This window comes from Acinonyx jubatus, chromosome C1, assembly GCF_027475565.1.
Source record: "Acinonyx jubatus isolate Ajub_Pintada_27869175 chromosome C1, VMU_Ajub_asm_v1.0, whole genome shotgun sequence".
In the NCBI taxonomy this organism is placed as follows: domain Eukaryota; kingdom Metazoa; phylum Chordata; class Mammalia; order Carnivora; family Felidae; genus Acinonyx; species Acinonyx jubatus.
In genome coordinates, this window is record NC_069381.1 from 153,924,666 (window position 1) to 153,951,335 (window position 26,670).

General features: G+C 35.8%; 1 protein-coding gene and 1 pseudogene across 2 annotated transcripts in view; both read left to right on the forward strand.

Annotated features, from left to right (window-relative positions):
• Positions 1-26,670, forward strand: part of B3GALT1 (beta-1,3-galactosyltransferase 1) — a 494,130-nt gene that overhangs the window by 133,937 nt on the left and 333,523 nt on the right. For both annotated transcript variants that reach the window (XM_053215225.1, XM_053215227.1), the window contains exon 2: positions 20,140-20,244. The gene's annotated coding sequence lies outside the window, so the exon portion shown is untranslated. The remainder of the gene's footprint in view (positions 1-20,139; positions 20,245-26,670) is intronic.
• Positions 24,989-25,931, forward strand: LOC128314055 (60S ribosomal protein L21-like; annotated as a pseudogene).

Consider the following 26,670-nt stretch of genomic DNA (forward strand, 5'->3'; position numbering starts at 1 on the left):
CAAATTCCATAATACATAAAAAGGATAACACAAAAGATAAAGTTGGGCTTATTCCAATGGCACAAGATTTAAAAATTAAATCAATATAACTTACAAAATAAAACAAGAAAAGACATATCTCCACTAATATAGAAAAGGAATTTGATCAAAATCATTTCTTCACAGTTAAAAAAAGTAAAGCTGTTAAACTAGTAATGAGAAAGATTTCCCAGTCTGACAAAATATATATGACATTATATTTAATGATGAGATGCTTAATATTTACCTCACTTAATATAGTGGCAAGGATACAGTATAGCCACTTCTATCCAATATTGTACTATAGAAACTGTCCAGTGAATAAAGTGAAAAGGAATGAATGTGAGCAGATTAGAAAAAAAGGTGACAAGTTGTAGATGAAAATAATATAAGAGATTCTACAGAAAAGTTATTAGAGTAGTAAGTAAATTTAGCAAGGTCTCTGCACCTGAAGCAAACATTTAAAAAAAATGTATTTCTTTATAACATTGTGGTAGATTTGAAAAAATGGTCACCAAATACATATATTTTGACATATATACCAAAAGACATATGATAGGGGCATCTGGGTGGCTCATTCAGGTAGGCATCTGGCTCTTGACTTTAACTCAAGTCATGATCTCACATTTTGTGGATTGGACCCCCATGTGGGGCTCTCTGCTGCTTGGGATTCTCTCCCTCTGTCTCTGCCCCTCCCCTGATCTCTCTGCCCCTCCCCTGCTCTGTCTTTCTCTCTCAAAATAAATTTAAAAACCTTAAAAAGAAAGAGACATATGATATGTTCAAAAGTTTTGTTAGGAGTTCAAAAAGAAATGTTGAATTCCTAACCCCTACTACCTCCAAATGTGACTTTATTTGGAAGTAGAATCTTTGCACAGGTAGTCAAATGAAAGTGAAGTCAATGGGGTGGGCTTAATCCAATATGACTGGTATTCTTATGTAAAGGAAATTTGGGCACAGAGACAGATGTGTACAGAAGGAAGACAATGTGAATACACACAAGAAGATAGCCATGTGACCAGAGTGATGCATCAGCCAACGAACACCAAAGATTGCTCACAAACTACCAGAAGCTAGGAAGAGGCAACAAAAGATTGCCTCGCACATTTCAGGAGCATGGCCTTACTGATTGCCTGCAAAACTGTGTGATAATAAATGTCTGTTTTATGCCACCCAGTTTTGAACAGTTCATTACAGTAGCCCTAGGAAACTAGAACAGTTCATATTTGTATTATTTGTTGCATCTAAATTATTTGGAAACAACCCAAATATTCATCAATGGTAACATGGATTTATTTTTATTTTTATTTATTTACTTTTAATGTTTATTTTTGAAGGAGAGAGAGACAGAGTGTGAGTGGGGGAGGGGCAAAGAGAGAGGGAGACACAGTATCTGAAGCAGGCTCCAGCCTCTGAGCTGTCAGCACAGACCCCGATGTGGGGCTCGAACTCACGGACCGCGAGATCATGACCTGAGCCGAAGTTGCATGCTCAACGAACTGAGCCACCCAGGAGCCCCAGCATGGATTTTTTTTAATGTTGTGTGTTCACATATTGGAATAGATGTATTCATGCATTGGAATGGGAATAACAATGAAGAGAATACTGCAGCAACCAGAGATAAATAGATAGATGATAGGTAGACAGATATGATAAACCCATACATAAAGTTGAGGAACAGTTAAACTACTCACTGTTGTTACAAGTCAGAATAATGATGACCTGTTGGGAAGAAAGAGATAAGGAGTGATGTGTGGAGGTACAATCCTCTTAGTTGTAGAATGAGTAAGTATCGTGCTGCTATTCTTAAAATAGCCTGAAACACTCATTCTACGATTAAGAGAATTGTAGAAGCCAAAACTGCAAGACAAGCTACTTAGCAGTATCTGAGAAGCAGCCTGGAGGCATTGTTAAAATTGTGGACAGTGGACCCAGTCTCCCACACCTACCACTTACTGGCCAAGTAACTTTGGGTTAACTTTTCTGTGCTTCCATTTCTCATCTGTGAAATTGGGACAATTATCTCTCTTAGGGCATTACTTTGAGGGCTATATAAGTTAATGCTTCTAAAATATTTATAATAGTGCCTAAACATTTAATATATATTTAGTATATATTTATTAAATAAATATTAATATGTATTTATATTTATTATAAATTTATGTATATATTGTGTATTTAGGATATATTTAGTACATAAAATCTTGGAAAAACAAACAAAATTTGAACTATGGAGATTTCATGTTTAGAATTAAAATGGTTTTCTTCTTTTGCACTAGTCTGTATAAACCAGTATACAGGTGCACTTAAGCATTAAGCAGTACATGCAAACAAATGTGTCCAGGATAAGAACACATTCTGAATCTTAATAAAATAACATCTTGAATTGCTATAGATACAATCGTGATAAAACAAAACAGTTAAAAATATTATCTACATAAAGCAAAGACACTGATAATATACTGTCAAATTGTAGTTGTCTTCCTAGAAACATCAAACTATACTGGAAAGCAGTTTCTTTTGCTTTTCTTTTCTTTTCTTTTTTTTTTACGTTTATTTATTTTTGAGACAGAGAGAGACAGAGCATGAACGGGGGAGGATCAGAGAGAGAGGGAGACACAGAATCTGAAACAGGCTCCAAGCTCTGAGCTGTCAGCACAGAGCCCAACGCGGGGCTTGAACTCCCAGACTGTGAGAACATGACCTAAGCTCTCTGAAAGCAGTTTCTAATTATTGTTCATGTTTTTAGGTATCAACACATGATTTTAATTAATATGTATGACCGTTAAAAGTTCATAGTAGGTAAGATAAAACTATGTTAGCATTAAAATGTGACTAGCCTTTTTATATTCCAAAACTTACACAAATTGTCAGGTATTCCCTATTTCCTTATTAATAGCAAATTATATAAAATTATTTCTGTGGGATTTGCAACAAAAGACTGTCTTCCCACAGTGTTGATTCTCAAGATTTAAATCAGTATTGTTTTCTGGACATTCATTTTGTCCACTTTCAAAAATAAACTCCTATCACAGTGGGTTTCCTCTCAATCATAATCCTGATGTATATTCATGAGTTCCAGAATGAAGGGCTCAGCAGTACATCTTCCATCTTCAAACCCAATGTCTGTCTATTTGACCTCTTGCTCTACCCCAAAGGGAGTTTATTTGATGCCATTAGTTTCATAATACCAAGAAGGTCCACTAGGTTCACTGACATAGTCATCCCTAAGAATGGACCCACTGATCATTTTCTGCTCTCAGATCAATCCAAGACATAGTAAAAATTGGTTAACTCATTTTTCTGGATTCTAGCAATTAAAAAATAAGTAGAAATAGAATATGTTCTCTCTTCCTTTTGTTTTATTGAGAAATAGATTTTAGTCTCAGCATCCTTGTTTTATGTATGTATGTATGTATGTATGTATGTATGTATGTATGTATGTATATCTTAAGTTTATTTGTTTATTTTGAGAGAGAGAGAACAAGGGAACAGGGAGAGAGAGAATCCCAAGCAGGTTCTACACTGTCAGGGCAGAGATGATGTAGAGCTTGAATCCACAAACCTTGAGATCATGACCTGATCAGAAATCAAGAGTCTGTTGCTTAACCAACAGAGCCATCCAGGCGCCCCTGGGCCATCTTCACTTTAAAATGTAAATAATATGTAAATATATTTGAAATCCATTGCAATTTATTGAAAGTTGTAAAGGTTTGACTTTTAAATAATACTTCATGGAGTATTAATTATTAAGCTATTAAGTATTCCATTTTATTTTTTTAATGTTATCTAAATTGCAGTTGGAAACAGAAGGAGCAAGGAGCAGGAGAGAGACTGTAACTCACTTTATGAGTTTATGCTACCCTCCCCCCATGTCTACAGTCCACTCCTATACTACTGACTACCCAATATCATGTTCCATTCAGCCCAAGTTGAAGTCTTTACTGTATTACATAAGGTTATATTCACCTGTCTTTTGTCTTACTTTGTGAGATATGGTAGACCAGTTTCTAGGAGCTTATTTCTATTTAAAGAATTTGAAAAGCATTGAGGAAATGTAAAATTAAAAATAAAATATGTACCTGTTTTTCCATATAACGTGATCAATTTCATTTAGCTATTGTATGGGAGCATTCAGAGTCTCTGCCCTAAGGATTCATTATTCTACATAGAAAATAGGCTTTGTGGCTTTTGGCAGCTTGATATTTTGTTATCCTTTATATAGGTAGGAAAGAGCAGGCTGATTGAAGAGATTCATTATAATGTAGTTTCAGTTCCTTGATCCTGTCCAGTGGGGAAAACTGAAGAAGAATCTGCTAAAAATAGATAAGTAGAATGTTGAATAAACAAAACGAAGAGACCCTTTCTTGTTCAGGTTTCTTTCCTGAAAAAGCCTGTGGGAACTGTTATTTCCAAACAGGTCCTGCTAATTAATTAGCACATGTTAAATATCTCTGCATTTTGAAAATAAAAATCAACATTTGGTTCATTTATGCCACATGAATAGATCTAAGCCTTGGTGGGAAGACATATTCCTATATACAAATTATTCTTTCATAGATGGAGTAGTTTCATCCCTTCAAAGTTAGCTGAGAAGGAAAAAAAAATCAATATATCAAACCTCATCTTCTAAATTACTCCCATTGAAAATGAAAGATGGGTTTTGGAGTTGAAGATTTAAGAGAGCAGATGTAGAAACTGAGATTTTGGCAGCCCTGTCAAAAGCTAATGAGCTCTGGGGAAATCCAGCTGATACAGTGTTTGGATAGACTACTATCTAAACTATAGGGTGTCTAACAGCTACAGTGAACTGGCTTCAAGGTGGCACACAGAAACTGACCAGAGGTAGTCTTTCCCAATCACGTATAGAATTATTCAGTATTATAAAAGACTACCCAGTGTAGTATTACTCAATATATTTAGAATTAATGTTCCTATTAATATTTGCACCATACCTACTCTTTTTGAAGCAGGTAAAAGTTCACAGTACTTTAAACTCTTGGTAGGTGCCTTACATGGTTCATTAGTCACCATAAAGCTATGGATGGTCTTTGTTTCATGGAGGCTATCTAGGACAGGCCTGTGGTTAATATGCAGTGGACTCTCAGAGAGAGTCCCAGAGCCTTCAGCCAGCCATTAGAAGAGCAGAGGGATGGTATGAAGTGTAGTAAGACAAAGTGTAAGGAGAGTATGAAAGCTCAGGGTTCCTGTACTCCATGGTCGGGAACTCTTTTTTATAATTGGTTCTCCTAGTGGTTTTGCTGTTTGTTTCCTTTCTATGATTGGCTATATACTAACTACCTAATTTCAGTGTGTTTAGTGTTTTAGTATGTTTTCAGTGTATAAATATAATTATTAGTGCATATTTGACTCTGCTATTCCTGCACATCTGGCTGTAGATTTTCAGGATATACAAATTAGGCAATCTTTATATATTGATGCTGATAAGATGCTGCCATGGGACTTCAAGTCAGAATTCATACATACACATTTTCTAGTTACTCAATCCTGCTCTATCAGAGTTTGGAAAGGTATGGAGTAAAAGTGGAGGTGGGAGACACTAACATGAGTGAACAGGAATCTCTCTCAAAGACTGTTGCCCCCAAGTATATTGGACCCCTCCATTTCGGCACCCCTCCAACTTGGCACCCCTCCAACTCATGGGTCTAATCCAGTGTTTCCAAAAAATCCAATCTCACTGTGGCCTCTGTCCCTTCGTTCCAGTGGACTCAGCTTGATGACTCACACCCTAGTAAACTTTCAATGACTTCCCATTAAACTTTAGGATAAAGTTCAAACTTCTTATCATAGCCTGTATGATCCTATACAAATTTACCCCTGTCCACCAAAACTTGTCTATATTCTAGGAAATAGTTGGGTATCCTTACTCTTCTCTAAATTTTCAAAGCACCTCCTATTTCAAAGCCTTTGCCTTTTTCTTCTCTCTGCCCACTGTTTGCTTTTCCTCACTCTTCAGTTTTGTAACTGAAGTATATAGTCTTTATCTGGCAACATCAAAGCAACAGAGTTGTCAAATGTTAAGGGAAACATGGTGAAAAATGGCAATCACTTGCTGTGATGTCAATATTTCCATTTGTTTTGTATTTTTTTTGTGACAAATTGCCATATATATGTGAGGGAGGTCTAAATGTCCTTCCTAATATTTGTAAAAAAAAAACCAAAAAACAAAATGAAGGATAGTTAAGCCATTTTCTATTAAGAAATCTATGTCAGGCACATTCTGCATTTAGAAATCTGCAATGAGTGCTACCTCAGATCAGAAAGTCTATTTGCAGAGGTTAATTATTCACAAACCCAAATCTTATAAATTCATTTTTTTAGCCAATAGGCATTTATTGAGTAACTGCTATATGCCAATCACTCTAAAAGATAGCATGCAACATTTCCAGTTATCCTGTTGTAAAGAAACATGATCCCAAGGAAAAGATACATAGGGAATAAACTGTAAAGATATTTTACTTTCTTACAAACATTACCTGAGAATGTATTATGTGCCTATCACTCTGCTAAGCATTGAGAACATTAGAGCCCCTGATTTCAGAAGTTTACACTCTTTGGCAGAAATAGACTTAAAATTTTTTTCAATATATTTTCCTAAGTATGATATGTTACAGAGGTTTAAAAAAAAAAAGAAGGAGGAATAATGAATTAATAGTGAGAGAGGGGGCAGTGGGTCATTAGGGGATTTTTCCTGGGGTTTCTGAGAGTATTTGAGTTTTGAAAAGAGAAGGAACAATGTATTCTCAACCAACATGGGATGTTCCCCATCTTTCCCTTCCACCTGGAGGTAAAGGTGGTTTGTTGGTTTATTTGTTTTTTAATTTTCTGTCTCCCCACTGTTCTTCTAGAAAGGTTCTGCCTTTGGCTAATCAGTTACAGTATTTAATTATACAAGTCAAGAGAAGGAAGAAAGAAGTCCTGAGTGAATCATAACTGGAGGAGAAGGTTGGAGATAATTTAGTAGGAATATGAATAGAGGATGCTATTGTAAATAGGACAGAAAAGTAGAGACTTCTAAAACTGTGGCTCTTCTTAGGCTATATATCACATATATGGGGTCGAGAACATAACTATCCAGGAGTAATAGAGAGTAATGTAAGGAAATGTGTGCTCAACCCATTATTCTAAGGTCTAGGGCTAAACAATGGATGCAGAAAGGTAAGAAGACATTTACTGAGAAGACAGAGAGCAAGGATACGGACAGGGACATAAACACATACCATAGCATAGGGTCTTGAGGGGATTGTAAAAAGCTTGGTACTGAATATTGTGTAGAGAGAAAGGGAATGTAACAGAATGGAGATGTAAGTATATGAAGCTTGTCTATGGGATATGCCACTGGAGTATGGAAAATTTCTAATCAGCCACTTGGTTCATACTTCAGGAGCTGTTTTGACTTACTGTGAGCATTAAACTGCCAAAGTGACCAGCTAATTGGTCTGACTTCTCATTGGCACAGTCTTACTCATTGTCTATACAGTGAAGTTGCTTGTAGAGAAATGCTGGCATAAAATTAGACTGGATTAATCTGTCCAGGACATTTGCAGTATGTCTCAGCACATTGTCTATCCTTCCCTTGTGTTTGTACTTCTGTTTCACAATTATAGGCTAGCAAAATTCTGTTGATATCCCTTCATCCCTGTGAAACTGGTTGTAATCTTTCTGGGCTCTGTTGTCATTTTTTTATTACCAGAGGTGGATTTCAGGTGAAGTTAATCAAGACTAAGCTTCAGGGCCTATCACTTACATGGGCTCATTCCATATGAATCTAATATTTAACTTGTAATCTTGTCTTCTTTTCTTAAATAGGGATCCCAAAGTTGTATAACATGCAGGCCACATCACACCTGGATCTACTCCTGCAGTAATCTCAGCTATAAATATGTGGCCCAAGTTGAAATAGCCGTCAACAGTATTTCAGTCAGTTCTTGAAGCTAAATTGTAGTTCCTTATTTTCACTGTTTGGTAGATTCCAAAAATTTGATGTGATTTTGACCCAGATGTTAAAATATAAATTATTCATTATGAGGTTTGCTCTCCAAAGGGAGTACATAAATGTGATTCTAAAGTGATTCTAAAAGTTTTGAATTGCCAATTCAGATATAATTACTGGATGATGGAAAATTTTATCTCCTCATAATCACAAATAAATATACATGCAATGTTTTGTAAACATCACATCAGATTTTATATATCATCTTATTTAACAACTGTATTAAATTGCTCAGGCTGCCATAACAAAGTGTTTGAGCCACAAATTAGGTGGCTCAAACAACAGAAATTTGTTGTGTTCTCGGTTCTCGAGGCGAGAAGTCTGACATCAAACTGTTAACGGGGCTGGTTCCCTTGGAAAGCTGTGAAGAAGAACCTGTTCCATGCCTCCCTTTTAGCTTCTGCAGATTTGCTGGCAATTTCTCTTATTCCTTGGCTTCTGCTTCATCACCCTGGTCTCTGCTTCATCTTTGCATGATGTTCTCCCTGTGTGTGTCTGTGTCTAAATTTTCCCATTTGATAAGGACACTAATCATATTGGATTAAGGGCCCACCCTAGCCCAGGGTGTTCTCATTTTAACTAATTACATGGGCAACAATCCTATTTTCCAGTAAGATTAGATTCTGAAATGCTGAGAGTTAGGACTTCAACATATGAACTCTGAGGGAACAGAATTTAAACCTTACCAACTCATGATAGTAAACAAATTAGAAGGAATATTGACATGTATACAGTTGGCTTGCTTCTATTGGGGGAGGGCGGGTGTTTACAATTCAAGTTAGTAGCTCTAGGGATCTGTCTTGAGGAGGCACAGCCAGAGTCAGCAGAGCTAAAAGTATTGAGCATGTTTCTAATGACAGTGGGCATAGTTATAAGTATGTACTGTGTTTATGGTCTGGAGTTCAGAAAATATCATATCTTGCCCACAGGTTGTAGCCTCAAATACATTTCAATTCTAGGGCCTGCACCTTTGTAAAAGTAACTGATGCTGAAAGATACACAGTCCAATCCTTCTTGTCCTGTTAAACCTTGAAGCTTTTTGGGTTTTTCCTTTAAGCGGGGAGTAGTATGGACAGTTTTGAAGTTCTGTGAACTGTTTTAGGGCTGTAGTATCTTAAAAAACATTCTGTGAAAAAATTGACTCCCTCATATAAAAATATATGTACCCCATTCAAAATAAAATTTTGAAATTCCAACTTCTATACTCTCATGGAGATAATGGTCTCCTTAATTTTTTGAGCAAAGTTGCCTATAATCCATATTTCATGTTAATTGATGAAATGGAATTATTAAAAAAGAAGGAAATTAAGGAAGAGAAGGCAAGGAAGAAAAAGAAAAAAGAGAAAGAGAGATGACCAAATGTGAAGAAAAGAAAAACAGAGAAAAGACTTTGTTCTGAATTTTCAGAAAGCCTCTCTTAAGTAAGTATTGTAGTTCCGTAAATAATTCTGAGTGCTGAAGATAAAAGGAGCAGATTGGCCAATTACTTTCAAACTGTTTGATCAGATCCATGTTTTCATTAATTATTCAAGCTTTAGGACTCATCAAAGAATCCTAATGCATAACTCAAAAGGAGGAGCAAAAGCTAAGGCACTGGCAAATGCTTTTTATGTTTAAGATTTCTCCCACTTATGACATATGTGCTTTTGAATGTTGAGCTGATTTAAACCCTGTCCATGGGAAGGAGGTTGACAGTTTACCCTTTGGAAAAAGGGAAAGAAGGCCATAAATTAAAGGTGCTTAAAAAGTTGTGTCAGCAAGTAGAGCTACAGGTGCAGGACAAAATGACATCCTTGGCTTTATGTGACCTACTCGTAGGTTGTCCCTATTGTGCCACCTCCTTGGCCTGGCTGTACATTTGATGCTGCAGGCCAAGCAATGATTGACCATATATAATAATGGTACTTGAGTCTTTACATGAAAAATAGTTGTAACAACAGTTTAAGGATCATATGAAAAATGAAATGAGATGATTAGACCCAAGAAGGAAGGATGATGCAGTGAGATCCTGCAATAATGTGAGAGTAAGTTCCCAAGAAACATTTTTATGAAGTCTATAATGTATTACTTTACTTTCATCCTGATTGTAAGTTATCAGACCATTTTATGGGCACTATAATGTCACTAGAAGTGCATGTCTAACAAAATAATAGAGTGCATTACCGATTCCTCTGTGATGACCACTGCAGAGAAACTATTAGTTCCATTTGTCAATGTACTTTGGTGTCTAGTAACTTTAAAGAATGGATACTTGTGAACACTATTCAACATTTTAAAGGTATTGTTTCTCCTCACGTACAGTCCATTGAATCATCAATTTTGAGTACCTCTATTTGTCCACCCTTGCCTTTTCAGTAAGCTGATTGAAAAGTAAACAACAAAAACACATTTTGAATGACAGAGTAGAAAATACTAACAGGTGTGAGTGGAATTTGTAAGATCTATTTATTATTTCAAATACAATTGGTATTTTGTTACATTTTGGGTATTATGCAAGTTGGCCTAGAATATTAAAATATATACAACATAGATCTTCAGAATAGTAAAAATCTGCTTTGCAAGAAAAAGCTTAGAAGTCCAAAATAGTAGGGTTCATGCCATTATAAGGAATTTCTTTACAACAGATAGATTTAGCAAGCTCTTTAAAAGCATAGTTTCGGATATTGTTTATAGTACTATATTTATGTAAAGGGGTTTGCTTTTCCAATTCTAACTTCAACCTTCATTGACTGATCTCATGTTCCCAATCCTTTATAATCCTAAATACCACTACCCTTCTCCTTTCCAACTCCTTTAATTATTAAAATGGATGAAGAAAAAAAAAAGGAAAGAGGAGAGCAAGAGGGGTTTTCCTTTAGGAAGAGCTACTGGTTTGCTCTGTACTTTTGAGTCAATTCCAATTGTTAAATAGGGGACTGAACAAGGTGATCTATAAAGCGTCCCTGCTCCAGATCTACAATGCTATGATGCCAAGCGGGGGCATGAAAATAAAAACTGTAAACAACAAATAAAAGCAAAGGGTAGTGTGGAACCAGCTTTCCAAAATTGTCACAAATGCTCAAGAACAACTTTTTAAATTAAGATTCAGCATTGCAGTATTTTGTATTGCACACCTTTAAGTCCTAGGTGGACTATTAACTAGCTCTGAGACATTGGGCAGATCATCTAACTCCTTATAAACCACAATTTCCTACTTCTTACTCTGTTAAATAAGAATAATGATATTACTATATAGGTGAGGATTCAGTAAGGTGATATAGGCTAAAATGTAGTACCAACTAAATGTTATCCAGATGCGTATTGGCCATGATTAATTTATTCTTCAGTTACCTATTCACAAATATTCATATATATTTTATGTCAAAAATTATACCTAATACTGAACCTCCACATTTAAATGTGGTCTGCCATGCATTTGTAGGATTGAAAAGTAAACTGATTAGCTTTTGTTTTAAAAATATATATGACTGAGAAGATATAACAAGTCACAGATTCAAGTGTGTAGAAGAAAACAACTTTTATTTATCTACTACTAAGTAAATGTAAGTCACCTCTCTGGTCCTTTTTTGATTGTTAGCAGAAAATCTGATCTTGCCAGTGGAAGGTGACTTGCACCTCTTTTCTCAAATTCATTGACTTTTGGTTCACTTCAGGGTTTTGTATCACCACTTTTTTCTACCCCCCTGCCTTCTTCCCATTGAGTTCTTTTGTCTTGTCCTAGAATCAGGATATCTGATCTGTGGTTGCCTCTCTGTTTTCTGCAGTCTTGGTTGTCATTTGGCTTCTGTGCTGTAGGCATTGAAAACATGGAAGTTGTTCTGTGGGACCATAGGGTTCTGCCATTGAACACCCAGACTCTGTTTGGCTTTTGCTGACTTTGTGGTCCTCTACAATTTAGCAGCATCCTCCACCTGACCCCTAGCTAGAGATGTCCATCCTGCAAATTTTGTTTAGCTATGGAATCCCCTCACATCAAGCTAGAGAAACATTCTAGGCTCACTGATTCCCAACTTTTAACTCTCATTTGTTCCTCATTCATGGTCTTGAAAATTTCTTTTATTTCCTCCCTACGTTATGAGAGCTAAAGAAAGCTTGGGTAGGATTGGGGTCCATCTCAGGCCTTCTCTTTATCTAGATCTGCCTGGCTCACACTTCTACCTACTGCAGTCAGCTGTTTTGGTGAAGGGTAACTGCCAAGGTTATTTTCTTCTCAAGTTCCAGAGTAGATGTGGGGGAGTCAGCATGCAAGAGTTACTAAATATTTGGGGGAATTTCTGTCACCCAACCCTAGAATTTCAATCGCAACATAGTTTCAGGGAATAAGGCCACCTATACTCTTTTTATTCTCCTTTCTCTATCTCTCCTTTTCTAGTCCAAAAAGGATTTTTTATCACCTCTCTGTTTTATAGGAAAACTGCTCCAATGGCATCACTTCTTTTTCTTACACTTTCTCCAAGGCCTGAACCCTTGCTCCAGGATTTGGCTCTTGATATTTAAATCCAATCTTTTGGATTTTTTTTTTCTTTTAAAGCTGCTTGTACTTGCAATTCAAAGCCTTGGTTTTAAAGACTATTGTCTGCACGTTTACTTACAAAGGTCAAATTAATTGCTCAAAGGCCAAAAATGTGATTCTTTGTTCTCTCTGAATCAACCATATCCTGAGGCATAGAGAAAAGTACTCTTTGCCACTTAAATATAGTAGAAAAATAGAACTAAAAGAAATTGAAAAAACTCAATACTAGTTTAATAGCAAAATACCTACTACAGAAAGAAATCCACAATGAAATAAAATAATAAGTATACTATATAATTTATCTATGTTTGCCCAGCTCCATAAGGTAAAAGAAAATCAAAACAACAAATGTGCCATATATATGTGTGTGTTTTAGTTATGTGCATATATATATATATATTATATATCACATATATTAACATGTTAATATATATAATATATATAATGTTTTTGAGCTGCACATGTTATCACTGACTCTGTTTTTAAAAATCTTTTTGGGACACCTCGGTGTCTCAGTTGGTCAAGCATAAGACTCTTGATTTTGACTCAGGTCACAATCTCACAATTTGGGAGATCAAGCCCCGCATCAGGCTCTGTGCTGACAGCGTGGAGCCTGTTTGGGATTCTCTCTCTCCCTCTCTCTCTTGCCCTTCCCTCATGCTTGCTTGTGCACTCTCTCTCTCTCTCTCTCTCAAAATAAATAAACATTTAAAACAATATTTTAACATAAGCATACTATCTTGGTTTAATACTTCTAGCTATAAACATCATTAATTTATATATCGAATGCCTACTATATGCCAGGAACTAGGGATAAATAAGTGAAAAAGAACAATGGACATGTCCTTGATCTATTAAATGCTAAGAATTTCTCAGCCAACAAATAGACATCAAAAATCCTCAAGCTTACATCTCACACTGTGTAATCTCTGAAACCTTATCTTTCCAAGATGTTCAAAGCCACACCTAGAATCTTCACGTGTTCTGTCTGGTGGTAAAGTAAACCATATCTGGCATTTCATTCTCCATCACCACAGAGAGTACTGTTAGATCCCCAAAAGAGTTAACCCAAGGAACACAGTTTTAAGGCTGATTTCTAAAAAAGAAGAACCTTGTAAATGAATAGTATCAGAAAGAAACGTGCTTTTTGTTAATAATTACAACTTACTGTCCACCAATAGCTATCATTTCTCAAGATGCAACTGGTTTTTAGAAGACTACAAAATGACTCCATCAGTTTATACGACAGAAATTTGATATATTTCCTTTCTTCTTGGATTTAAAATTGGATACAGCATAAATTCATCTCTCTTTATAGTTCTTTGCTAGCAAGTAGAATAATCTCATAGTCAGATTCTATTATTGCTAAATTGAAATTAATAGTATATCAAAATTTGAGGAGTTGAATGGTATTTTACAGCTATACAAGGGAGATTTCACAGTTCCACTAGGACTGGTTGGTTTTTTTTGTTTTTTGTTTGTTTGTTTTTAACAATGACATTTATTTTAAGCCTTCTTTTTTCTTTTAGTACATGATCTGGTGGGAAGTCAGGATGAATTAAGGATGATCATGAGATTTCAGTAAATTAACTCTTTCAGGACACCAGAGCTTTATCTTTTAGACACTAAATATCCACAAGTGCGAAATTTAAAATATACATTTTCCACGATCTTGTAGGTAGGTCAGTTCTTATTAAACTTGCATAATATAGAGAGTCTTTTTAAGGGAAAAGCAAAAACAAGGACAAAAATCTTCTCTTTGAGCCCCAGTATTAAATCACGTTTATTACATTGTTACTTAAAAATATGCAAACCTAAAACCAGGCATAAACACCTTATGCTTATACCTCTTACAAAACATAACAACAAATAAAATACAAATCTACAAATGTGAGAATTTCAATTTCACAATATTGGTTTTTAATGTAGCAGGAAATGTTTTATTAAAATGAAATATTTGTTCACTATGTAAATATGGCATTGGCTTGCTACATAGAAGATTCTTATCCAGTATGACAGCATGGTGTACAGTATAGTGACCATCCTTCTCATGTTTTGTTTGTGGAAACTCTCTTTGTACAGTGTCATCACTGGTTTTTTTTCTAGCTCTGTTTTTATTACAACTTCCTGGTGCCATTGTATTTACAAATATGAATGCTGGGTTCATTGGAGAATATGTTGCTGTTAAAATAGTGGTCTAGAAGACCCAGAAACCACTTGGATTATTTTTTGAATTACTGTGGGAAATCAAAACACAAACATAAAAAAATATTAAAGGATAATTTTTAGAAGGGCAAACTCAAAATTATTATACAAGTGTGAAAAAAATTAAAAAAATATTTCACTTAGTTATTAATGAGGAACTAATAAAATGTTATCACCTGGCTCAGTAGGGTATTCAGAATACCGCACATACATGGTCAAGTCAGGAATGTTGAAATGAATCTCCAAATAAATAGATATAAAGCTGGCCTTTTCCCCTAGGGTTGGAATAGAGAGAGAAATCAATTTTTTCTCTATTAAGAGGAACTTGCAGGTCTTTGGATAAGTATTATTTTAATTGTTATCAGTAATGTATAATTTACAGCTCTGTAAAATAGCTAAAATTGCCCTCCAAAAGAATTAGATAGCCAAGAAATATGTGCTAGATAATGTCTCCTTTCCATTAAAGATACTCAGTCTTCTTTTGGTCCATTCCAGTCTTTCACAATTTGTCCATCCAGTATGTTTAAGAGGAATATCCAGACTGTACAGAACCTATCTCTGTGGAAACCTTGGAGATCTTCTCAGCTCAGCTCTTCCTCTTGAGAAATGACTTCTAGCTATGAATGAATGCCCCATCATGAGCCTTTAGTCTTAAAGGAATTTGTAGCTCTCCCTTCAAATATAAACACTAAGCAGCTGTTTGGATGAATTCAGTGACTTCTAAGGGAAGAAGAATTATGATAACTAATCCCAAATCTTTTACATGTGGAAATTGTGCCCAAAGGCAGAGTTATAACGATAAGCCAAATCTTCAATAGGAATGATAGAGCTTTCTCTTTTTCTCTTCCTTCCGTCCCTCCCTCCTTTACTCCTTCCTTCCTTCCTTGCTCCTTCCTTCCTTCCTTCCTTCCTTCCTTCCTTCCTTCCTTCCTTCCTTCCTTCCTTCCTCCTTCCTCCTTCCTCCCTCCCTCTTCCTTCCCTTTTCCTTCCTTCCTTCCTTCCTTCCTTCCTTCCTTCCTTCCTTCCTTCCTTCCTTCCTTCCTTTTTGCTTTCTTTCAAGGGCAATTGGGCAGTTACCAAATACCAGGTATTGCATTAAGTATTATATATATATAATTTCATTAAATATCATAATAAGCCTATAGATATATGTATTTTATAAGTAAGAAAATTCTGCCTGAACTAACCCCATGTTAAAAATTAAAGAAAAGATTATTAGATGAAAAACAGGGCAAAACCAAATGTATATTTAATGAGATCTGCATTAGTAATTAGGAAAATATCTTAAGGACTTAGATGACACATGTTGTCCCCAAATTAGCTCAGTCAATATTTATGGAACACATCCTAGTCCTTCCCACCTCACCTGGGAAACTGAGTGCCCAACTTACTTTTTATTTTTTTTCAGAGCCCTGTGTATGCATTTGTCATAGCACTTGCCAAATGAGATTAAATTATCTTTTTATATGTTTACATCTTCTTACCATCAATGGCTAAGCTATGAATTACTTTAGAGGAAAAGCCGTGTTTGATTCATATACCCCTAGTGACTTGCATAGTGACTGGCATATACTAGGAGATAATATATACCTTTGAACTTACCTAAGGAATGCATATGTAATAAAGCCATTTCCTACAATTGAACCTCTAGAAAAATTGAGTCCTAATCACTAATTCTAAATGTTTCAGTGCTTTTATATAGATTTTAGTACTTAATAAATCCATTAAATTTGGAGCTGCTTAGAATTTGCTCTAAGGACACATGGGAAGCCTTGTCTTATGGGATACAAAGCCTGCAGGCTGAATGTCATGATGTGACATCTCTTTGAGAGTGGGGAAGGAAGCTGTGACAATGCAAAAACCATTAGAAATCATCTAGAACTTTGCACCACAATTATGTAATCTAATGGATTGAGATTGAGAAAGCTTTAAGTGCCAGTTTTTATAAGGTTCTTCAAATATCACAAACTCAACACCACGTTTTTTCCTTAAAGTATTTCTTAAAATACCAGTGACTATCAAAGAATGACTAAAGAACTGGGAACCCAGGGAGCTGATATTTACATTGGCAGGAAGAAAGAATGCAAACCAAACTAAAGTCAGATTGGTAGAGTAAAAATTAGAAAAGTAGAAGGAAAAATTACAAAGAAATATTCCATTGTGTTAATTATTATAATCACCAGCTATTTGGGGAATAAAAAACAAAACATGGGATTTAATAAAATGTACTACTTGGTCAAAATATTTACATTTCTTAAATATTTAATGTGTTAAGCCTACACAAACAGGAACCATAATTCCTAATTAGCAATAGAGGATTTCTTTTGAATTTGTCACTGACCAGAGTTAGAAAGTAGTAAAAGTGTCATTCCACAGTTTGAACTACAAGCTCACAGTATTTTCTGTGGATACGTGGGATAGTTCTCATTTTTGAGAGAGTTAAGAGTTCCAGTTACTTTTGAGTTTTAGTGGCCATTTATGGTCCTTCTAGTAGAATGCAACCCAAATCCTAAATTGTCTGGTCAGAGACTGGGAAGGACAGTAGAAATCAGTGAGAGGCAATGTTGTGGATGCATGCTTGATTAAATACAAAACATTCATTATCCATCACGGCCTTGGTTTAAAGCACGCTTCTCATTCCGAGGCCAATTTTTGAATTACTCACTATTTCTAGTGTCTCACTATGAGGTTTCTCATAGAGCAATCTTTAAAAACTCATGGTGGTTTTCTTGTAGACAGCTTCACAAAATAAACCACAGCATAGTCCTCCTTAACAGGCTTGGAAATTCAATAATTATGTGGTTCATGTTTTATTTATTTGTTTTTAAATTGTATTTTTTCATCTTTCTGATCTTATAAATGACTCCTCCCATTTTGGAAAGAACTTTGGACAAATAGGTTAGAAAGCCATGAAAAAGAGAAAGATGATTTTTATACCAGTTAGACAAAGGAATATTTTCACATACTTTAAAAATTAGATTGCCCATAGAGAGACTTCATTTAAAAGTGTGTTGGGGTGATGTTGAGGAAGATGTATTTACCTAAAAGTACTTTATATTGGAATGCTGGTCCATTCATGGTTATACTTTGTTTGTGTATCAAATACTGTACCTGTCACAAGCTTGGATTTATTGTGCGTATGCATAGTGCTTGTTGTTGGGAAAGCCTGCAAATCCCTTGTTGGCAGCCGTCACCAGAAGTAGATGCACCTGTCTTCCCAGCTGGGATTTGCTCATGGGAAAGAGGGTCATTTAACACCATGTTATCCTCATGGACAGCTGTATCTATAAGTTGCCCTAGGGTATGGAAGACCTAAATTCTGTTTTACAAAAAGACTTCAATGTCCAAATGAAATTTGACATGAAAAGTTATTTTGACGTTTTGATTCAGTAGATTTAGAGAATATTTAGGCTTGGTTTAATAGAAAAACATCATTTAGTTTGCTTTAGCCTGATCACTCTAACAGCTTTTAATGACTCAGTGAACACCAATATTTTCAGCTTAGCTTAGCTTGGGGTTTAGCATAGAATAGTTCATTCTGTTTTGATGCAAGCCCTTAGTTAAAATATGGTCCTTCTCTCAAAGCTACAACCATAACTCTTTGTTTTTGTCCGTTTTAATTGTCTATTTTCCCCCAACAGGCCCTAAGCTCCATAATAGAGGCTGTGTCTCTTTTGCTAACCATTATTTTTTCTAGCACACTGCCACTGTGTTAACTCTGGATATATCCGTGCTTAATAAATCTTTGTTAAGTGGATACCTAAATGGAAGAATGAAGAATTGTTTTTCACTGGCCAGGAAGGCGGTAAAGACTTCTTCATAAAGACTAGGTGATTGAAAATCATCCCAAAACTGAGAGGTCTCTTTAAGTCCCTTTGTTTTTCATTTTTTATTATGGTATTTACTTACAATAAAATGTAGACTTTATGAGCACAGAGCCATAGAGGTTTTTCAATTGTGTCTACTTATATAATCACTAACCCCATCAAGACAGAGGATTCTTCCATTATCCCAGAAAGTTCCCTCATGCCATTTTCCAGTTAATCTCTCACAACCAGTGTTCTAATGATCACCATAGCCTCATGTGTGTGTGTGTGTGCCTGTTCTAGAGCTTCATATAAGTATAATCATAACCAAATAAAGTATGTACTTTTTTTGTCTGTAATAAAATTAATAAGGAAGGGCTGTGTTATTTAAAAAAAACTGCTTTATGCCTCTCCTTGGAGGATTTATTGTCCTACCTTCCCACTCTCTAATCATTTGCTCTTAAGAATTTCAAAGGTATACAGAATAGGATTCCCAGAAGTAGAGTTCAGAAGTACCATCAAACTAATATCATTGTACTGTGTGCCTCCATAGTCAGATCATTTCACAAATCAAGCTGATCAAGAGGGGGCATATTTTAGAACTGGGAAGGCAGCCCGCCTTCCTGACTTCTCTGAGCTTTACACAGCACTGCACCATTGGTTTCGCTTATCCTCGAAACAGTTCTGTGGGTAAACAACGTATGTGTAACAAGTTGGAGAGGTTAAGAAGGAGCTCCAAAATTAGATATTTCCACTAAAAGTCTCCTTTAAAATGTATTTTCAGTAACATGTAATTCTTTGTGGTGTAGAGGGTGGTGTCTGGGGTAGAGCTGCAAAGGAGGTTTGCAAAGAACTGTAGTCAGTTTGCAGGCAGTGGAAAGAGGCTTGCCAAGTAAAGCCGGCAGAAAATGGATTCATCGAATTAGAGCAGTCCATGATCAACTGCCAGAGCCGGCTTATTTTCTTTGCTAGTTCCAAAAAAGAATGTCTGAAACTTTGTGGTGATGGAAGGCTATCTTATAGAACATGCTGGCAGAGCACACTTTTTCACTGGCTCAGGTCAGTATTATTATAGACTTGATGGGGTACTTAGGGCTCTGGTAGAGATTTTTAGGTCAGAAAAAAAAATTAGGCATAGGAGATTAGGGACCAAAATGTGTTAGTTTATTTCATAGCAGAGTAGAGCAATAAAACAGTCTTAGCAAAGCCACAGACAGGACTGGCTAAGCCTAACAATTTTTAACTTTTCTTGCAGAAGCATTTGCTATTACTAATGAGACCAAAGAATCAAATTGTGATCTAGGGAAAGGAAGTAAATAATCATGAAAAATAGTTAATATGATGTTATAACAGAGAAAGTTGCCATTCGAAGATGGATGTGGGGGAGATTATAAATGATTGAAAGCAAGTAAATTCCTTGTCCAAGTTAAATGTTCTGTAAATGCTGATTATTTTGTACAAGATGATTGGATGCAAGATATGTGGCAATCATGAAATGGCAAAAGAGAATGTGAACTCAGAAAAGACTGTTAATGTTAGCTGAAGTGCACCAAGGTTATTTATATATTTCTCTTGCCCCTCAGAGCTGGTAGAGACGCTTCAAGAACTGCTCAGTCCCGGAGTGGAGGGATTATGTGAAGACCCCAGTGCTTTACCCTGAGACCAAGTGCAGAGGTTTTCATTATAGGGTAAGAGCCGATTCCTACATTTGGTTTTATAGTGCTTGAAAATTAATGAAACTGTGATGTAAAATTGGGCAGTATTATCAGAAGTATGAGGGTGCTCTGAATTTGATTGTAGCTTTGTAGTAGCTTAAGCCTTATACCTTTCATGTGAAGTATGTTGAGAAATAATTCCTTGGCAGGTATTTTCCTTATGTTTGAAACAGGATGATATGTAGAAACAATGGGAATTGCAAAGCACCAATCTGGCCATTTTAGATGAAAACATCTTTAGCGAAGATTCTCTTGTGAGCTGCTTCTCAGCCTTTTTCTTAGCATGCCTACGTAGAAGAGAATAATATTCTTGTGATACACCGCAGAGGCTGCTTACTACCAGAGACAACTCGCACCAATAATCAGATCCAGAGCAACTCCACAGCTGAACAATTTGAATCTTAGGACATCTATAAACCATTATTTGGGGGAGCTCTGCTGGGGAACAATAGAAGTTTTCCTTTTTGAAAGTGCTAAATATCCCCAGCTTTGTAGGCATCCAGGCGCTTGGAGTCTGGATTTAGAGGAGTTTTTGTTAGAGGGAAAAAAAAAATAGGATACTTTGGATCCCAAATTTTCACATGAAGGTAATTTGACCTAAAACTTGACCAGTATCCCTGATTTTGTGTCAAAAAAAATGAACCTAAAATATTTTCTCCTTCTTTCTGTTAGTACAATGGTAAAGAAGCTCTCTCCTAGAGAATCCACAGGTACATTTCAATTCTGGCAAGGCTCCTTGTTGTCCTAGAGCTTGGGGAGGTTTATATAAGACAAAATCTGCCCTAAGAGTCACAAGAGTCTGAGATGTGTACAGCTTATGCCTCATTTCAATATTCAATCTAGTCTGGGTAAGTCCTGTTAGTTGTGTTAGTAGTCATTTAAAAAATGATTATGTGTTCATCAGTTTTGGGGCCTGATTCAAACCCAGACTGAATACTGCAGAATTATGGGTTTCAGGCTAATGGGACCTGGATACTCTCTGGTATTTCTTCTGTGCCTTATTCCAGTATCATCACAGGTATCAACATAATTATTATCTCAAGAATAAATGACAACAACAGGGATGTCCAGTGGTATCACTGTGAAAGACTGGCATAAAATAGCCTTTGGTCACAATTCTAGAAGTTGTCTTATCTTACCAGGATTTTTGTCTTGTTTTGATTTGGTTTATTTTGGTATTATAACCTTGGTGTATTGGGTCTTGCTTTACAAAAAAAATTGGTAAACAACTTTTTTTTAGAGTTTTAGGTTTACAGCCAAATTAATTGAAAGCTATGGAGAGTTCCTATGTATCCTACCCCAAAACACACATAATTCTTAACATCTTGTATAAGCATTGTACACTTGTTATGATTAATGAACTAGTATTGGTAGGTACATTATTATTAAAATCCATTACGTATGAGTTCGCTCTTTGTATTGTACATTCTTTGGTTTTGAAAAATGTGTAACGACATATTTCCATCGTTACTGTGTCATGTAGTATCCCATACAGTACTGGACACTGCATTATACAGAAAATACAGAGTATTTTGACCTTCCTAAAAATTTCATGTGGTTTCCCTCCCCTCACACCCTGGCAACCTCTGATCGTTCTCCTACCTCCAGAATTTTGCCTTTTCAAGAATGTCAGAATCATACAGAAGATAGGCTTTCAGACTGGCTTCTTTCACTTAGTAATATCTCACTTAGCTTTTAAGTTTCCTTCATGTCTTTTTGTGGCTAGATAGCTCATTTTTTATTGCTGAATAATATTCCAGTGTATGAAATATACCATAGTTTGTCTATCCATTTGCTTCCAGAAGAACCTCTAGGTTTCTTCTAAGTGTGATAGTTATGAAAAAAGCTGCTCTTAACATTTCTCTGCAGACGTTTGCATGGACATGAGTTTTCAACTCATTTGGGTATCTGTCAAGGAGTGTGATTACTGGACCATGTGGTATGAGTAACCTGAGTTCTGTAAGAAATCTCCATACTGTCTGGCTATATCATTTTGCATTCAAAATGATGAGAATGCCTGTTGCTTTACATCCTTACCAGAATTTGGGGTTGTCAATGTTTTGAATTTTAGCTATTCTAATAAGTGAGTAGTGTTTTCTCGTTGTCTTAGATTTTTAACACAATTAGTTACACAAGATCATAATTCCCCAGAATACTCTGAACACTTAGCCACTAGAAATTTCTTCAGTATTTACTTGACAATGAAAATTATTAAGAATATGGGTTTTCCCCTGGTCACATCGACTGTGACAGTACATTTTTATGAGAGAAGTATGTGTGTACACCTAAGTGTATATTTATGTGTGTCTCTGTATACCTACTATTCTCTATTATACAAAGAAGGAGTAATAGGCAAAGACGTTTCTAATAATACACCCTTAAAATGAAAATATGCAGAGTAAATCAAAGATAGTTTCTAAAAATGAAATATGAGTATTCTATAGATCCTGATATTAGAGCAGACCATGCTCGATGTTATTTAAAGCTAACTCTCTGACGATGGTAAGCTGTTTCTAATTAGGCATTCCTAATTTTTGTATTCAGTCAAATTCAGCCATGTAGATATATCTATAGGAAGGAATTCTTTATTGCCCTTTCAAGTTGTAGTAATTTTTCTGTATGCTTGGTGCATGTTTCTCCTTTAGATTTGATTATATTGCTTTGTAAATATGCTTGATGTGATAAACTTACATTCTAGAGGGCTACTTTCTCAAGCATAAGGACTACTTCTCTCATAATTCTATCTTTAAAACATAGCACAATGCCTGTGTTAAAGAAAAAATTTTCATGACGCTTCATTAAAGATCGTAAGGAAGACTTTATTCAAGAGAGACTATGGCAGTGGAGTTTTTCCAAAGGGGAGAGAGATGGACCTCAATCCGCAATACAACATGGATAAGTAGAAATTTATAGCCAAGGATCAGGGTGGGGATCAGGGGATGGAAAAGTACCAGGCTAGGGGAATTCTCCTTAGACTGACTCAACAGGATTCTTACTGAAGGCAGGCCAGGATGATAAGATACGGAATGTGGAGAATGAGAAATTTGATCTAATATCAAGGATCATCAAATACCAAGGGAAGAGTATTTTCACTGAACTGGTAGCAGAATTCTTGCTAAAATTCCACTAAACAGGTCAGAGCTCAGTTGAGAAGAGGATTCAGAGGACCCTGACACAGATTTGGTCCAGGAGAGAGTCTTTGTCACCTGACACATAGTAGAATTTTAGTGAACATGTATGATGTTGTTATATAGATGGCTATCCATCACATACGATAGAAATCAATTAACAACGTCCTAAAGACACAAGGCAAGCATTGTAATTTAAGGAAAAAAAGAGGGAAATCACTTTAAATGATGTAAATAATCCTGTGTAATGTTCAAGACTAAGCTATTAAACAAAGCATGGATTTGGCTAAAAAATAAAACAACTGATATACATGAGCAGTTTCTATGTGCAAAACACAATCTCAATGGTAACAAAAATGCAAAGATAAAGTAGACATGTTCTTTCTAAAAACGATGCACTCTAGTGGAGGAGAGATGGGGAGAGGGGTAGGGGAATTGTTTTGTATTAGTGATCACAGATTATATATATATATATATATATATATATATATATATATATATATATATATAAATTTTATAGAGAAATAGAATAAAATGTATCTTAAATCTAGGATGTACTTTAAGTTGGACTGTACTTTAATTCTAGGTTGCAAATTCATTGATATCATATTATATGGAAGCCTGGTTTTCTAAACATCAGTATGCATAAAAATTACCTTGAGCTTTTATGTAAATTTCATTCTCTTAAGCCCCTCACCTCAATATCTGAGAAATTTGAAGGATCAGTGATTTTTCACTTTTAATGAGTACCCCAGTTTATTCTATTACAAGGACCTGTAAGCCATGCTTTAAAGAACGCTGATCTGTACCATTTAAGTTTTCCTCCCTGTAGTGTGGTTGATGTTAAAAAGTACCCCCTGAGAATAAAGTGATAGGGAGGCCAGCCCAAATATAGGAACCAAGAGAATGTGCCAACAAGATTAACTTCATGGCCTCTTACAATGGTGTAGTTGAAGGAAGATTGTGCTACTAAGTCTGAAGGTGAGAAAACAAACTAATTGAAGACACCAGCACAAAAATTGTGTTTAAGATTAGAAAGTTTAGAAAAGACTGAAATGTGTATTTAGTAAATGGAATGAATATTTTCTAAATAAAATATAGTGTAATCACATCACTAATGAATGAGTTATTTCAAAGGTATGAGTTACAATATTTATAATTATAAGGGGAATAATAAATACCCAAGAGTCCAAAAGTGGGGGAATGATTGAGTTACTTAGTATCACTGTCCCAATGTAATATTTTCACTGCTTTAAAGAATGATGTTACAGGAAGTATCTAACAATGTTGTATCAAAAGAAAAATGAGAGTTGATATGACTGTTTCCCAGAAAATACATATGTATATGTGGTAAAATTACAGGTGTCTTGAATTCTAAATCTTTTCTTAGATATTATATGGTATTCACAAAATCAAATGCTAGAATCTAACACCTAGATGAAGTGGATCAATAAAATCTGGAATCAGAAGCCTTTGGTCATGAATTTTTAATAGTTAGTAATTTTTTTTTTCCTTTTGGCTGGGCTCACCATCTGCCAGTAATTTGCTGAAATGACTGCTGCAAAGGGGAGAGGAGAGGCACCCTCTGTATGTTCTCTAAGCCCTTTTAGAAAACATGGAGTGATTCCTTTGGCCACATACATGCCAATCTACAAGAAAGATGATACTTGTAGATGATACTACAAGAAAGACATCAGGGGAATGGCACTGTTTAAAAAGGAACCCCCCATGGATGTTACCATGCCAAGACTGGGAGAATCTACATTGTCACCCATAATGCTGTTGTCATTGTTGTAAACAACAAGTTAAGGACAAGACTCTTGCCAAGAGAATTAATGTACATATTGAGAGTATTAAGCACTCTAAGAGTATGGAGAGCTTCCTGAAGTATGTGAAGGAAAATGATTAGAAAAAGAGGAAGCCAAGGAGAAAGGCACTTGGGTTCAATTGAAGTCCCAGCCTGCTCCTTCCAGAGAGGCACACTTTGTAAGAACCAATGGAAAGGAAAGGAGTCTGAGCTGCTGGAACCCATTCTCTATGAATTCATGGCTTGATAAGTGACAAAAATATAAACAATCCCTGGACTATGAAAATATTTCTCTAGTTGGATTGAAGTGTAGTATCCCCTCCCCCAAATAAATATTTAGCCATAAATAAATAAATGAATAAATAAATAAATAATTTTTAAGTAAAAAGGTATTTTGAGATTATGTTACCATTAAGCTCTAGCAGTGACACCCACATCTGGCTGATTAATGGAATCATTTGGGGGACTTTTTGAAAATATCAATTTCTTAGAATGTAGACAAGTGATTCAGTTTCTGCAGATCTGAATTTTTCAAATGCTGTATTGATAGCCTTATTGATTATCAAATGTTGTCAACCACTGTTGTGGGGAAGACAGTTTTATGCCTCCAAGAATTTCTGCAATAATCAATATATGACAAAAAATATAAGTAAAAAATAATGTAAAAGTCTAGAATGTGTAATGTATATAACATAGTAAATACAGTAGAAGTTAAGACAAGGGGAAGAATAACACAAGGAGGATTACCTGGGAGGGCCTTCTTGAACAAGAACCTCATAAGCATTGGTGGCAAAGGTAGAGTAAATGCTGCAGAAATTATCCTCATCTTAGTAACTCTCATGTTAGGATGAGGGGTGATGACCCAATGAAACACTTAGACATGTCAGTAACACAGTGGGCCCATTTGGGGATGCCAGCTCTTTCACCAGTCCAAAGTGTAAGCCCTCCATCCTTTCCCTTGAGGCCCAGGTCCCTTTCCAGGCTTTTCCTCCCAAGTTGGATCCTGGTTCTGGGACAAGGGGTGCCTCCTGGTTGAAGAGGTTTTCAGTACTTTGGGATGGGAAGGCATGTGGAGTCTATAAATCATTCTTTTTCAAGTGGGGGGAAGGCATATCAGTATATTATGGAAAGACAAAATATTTATTATTTATGTTTATTAAAAGGAATTATGGGTGTACCTAGGTGGCTCAGTCAGTTGAGTGACCCTTTGTTTCAGCTCAGGTTGTGATTTCACAGTTCATGGGTTTGAACCCTGCATAGGGCTCCTCACTAACAATGTGGAGCCTGCTTGGGATTTCTCTCTCCCTCTCACTCGCGCTCTCTCTCTCTCTCTCTGCCCCTCTCAGTTTGCTCTCTCTGTCTCTCTCTGTCTCAAATAAATAAATAAATATTAAAAATTAAAAAAAAATGAATTATGACTTCTAAAAGACAGAGAATCAGTCACAGAGTAAGTTGAACTTGAAC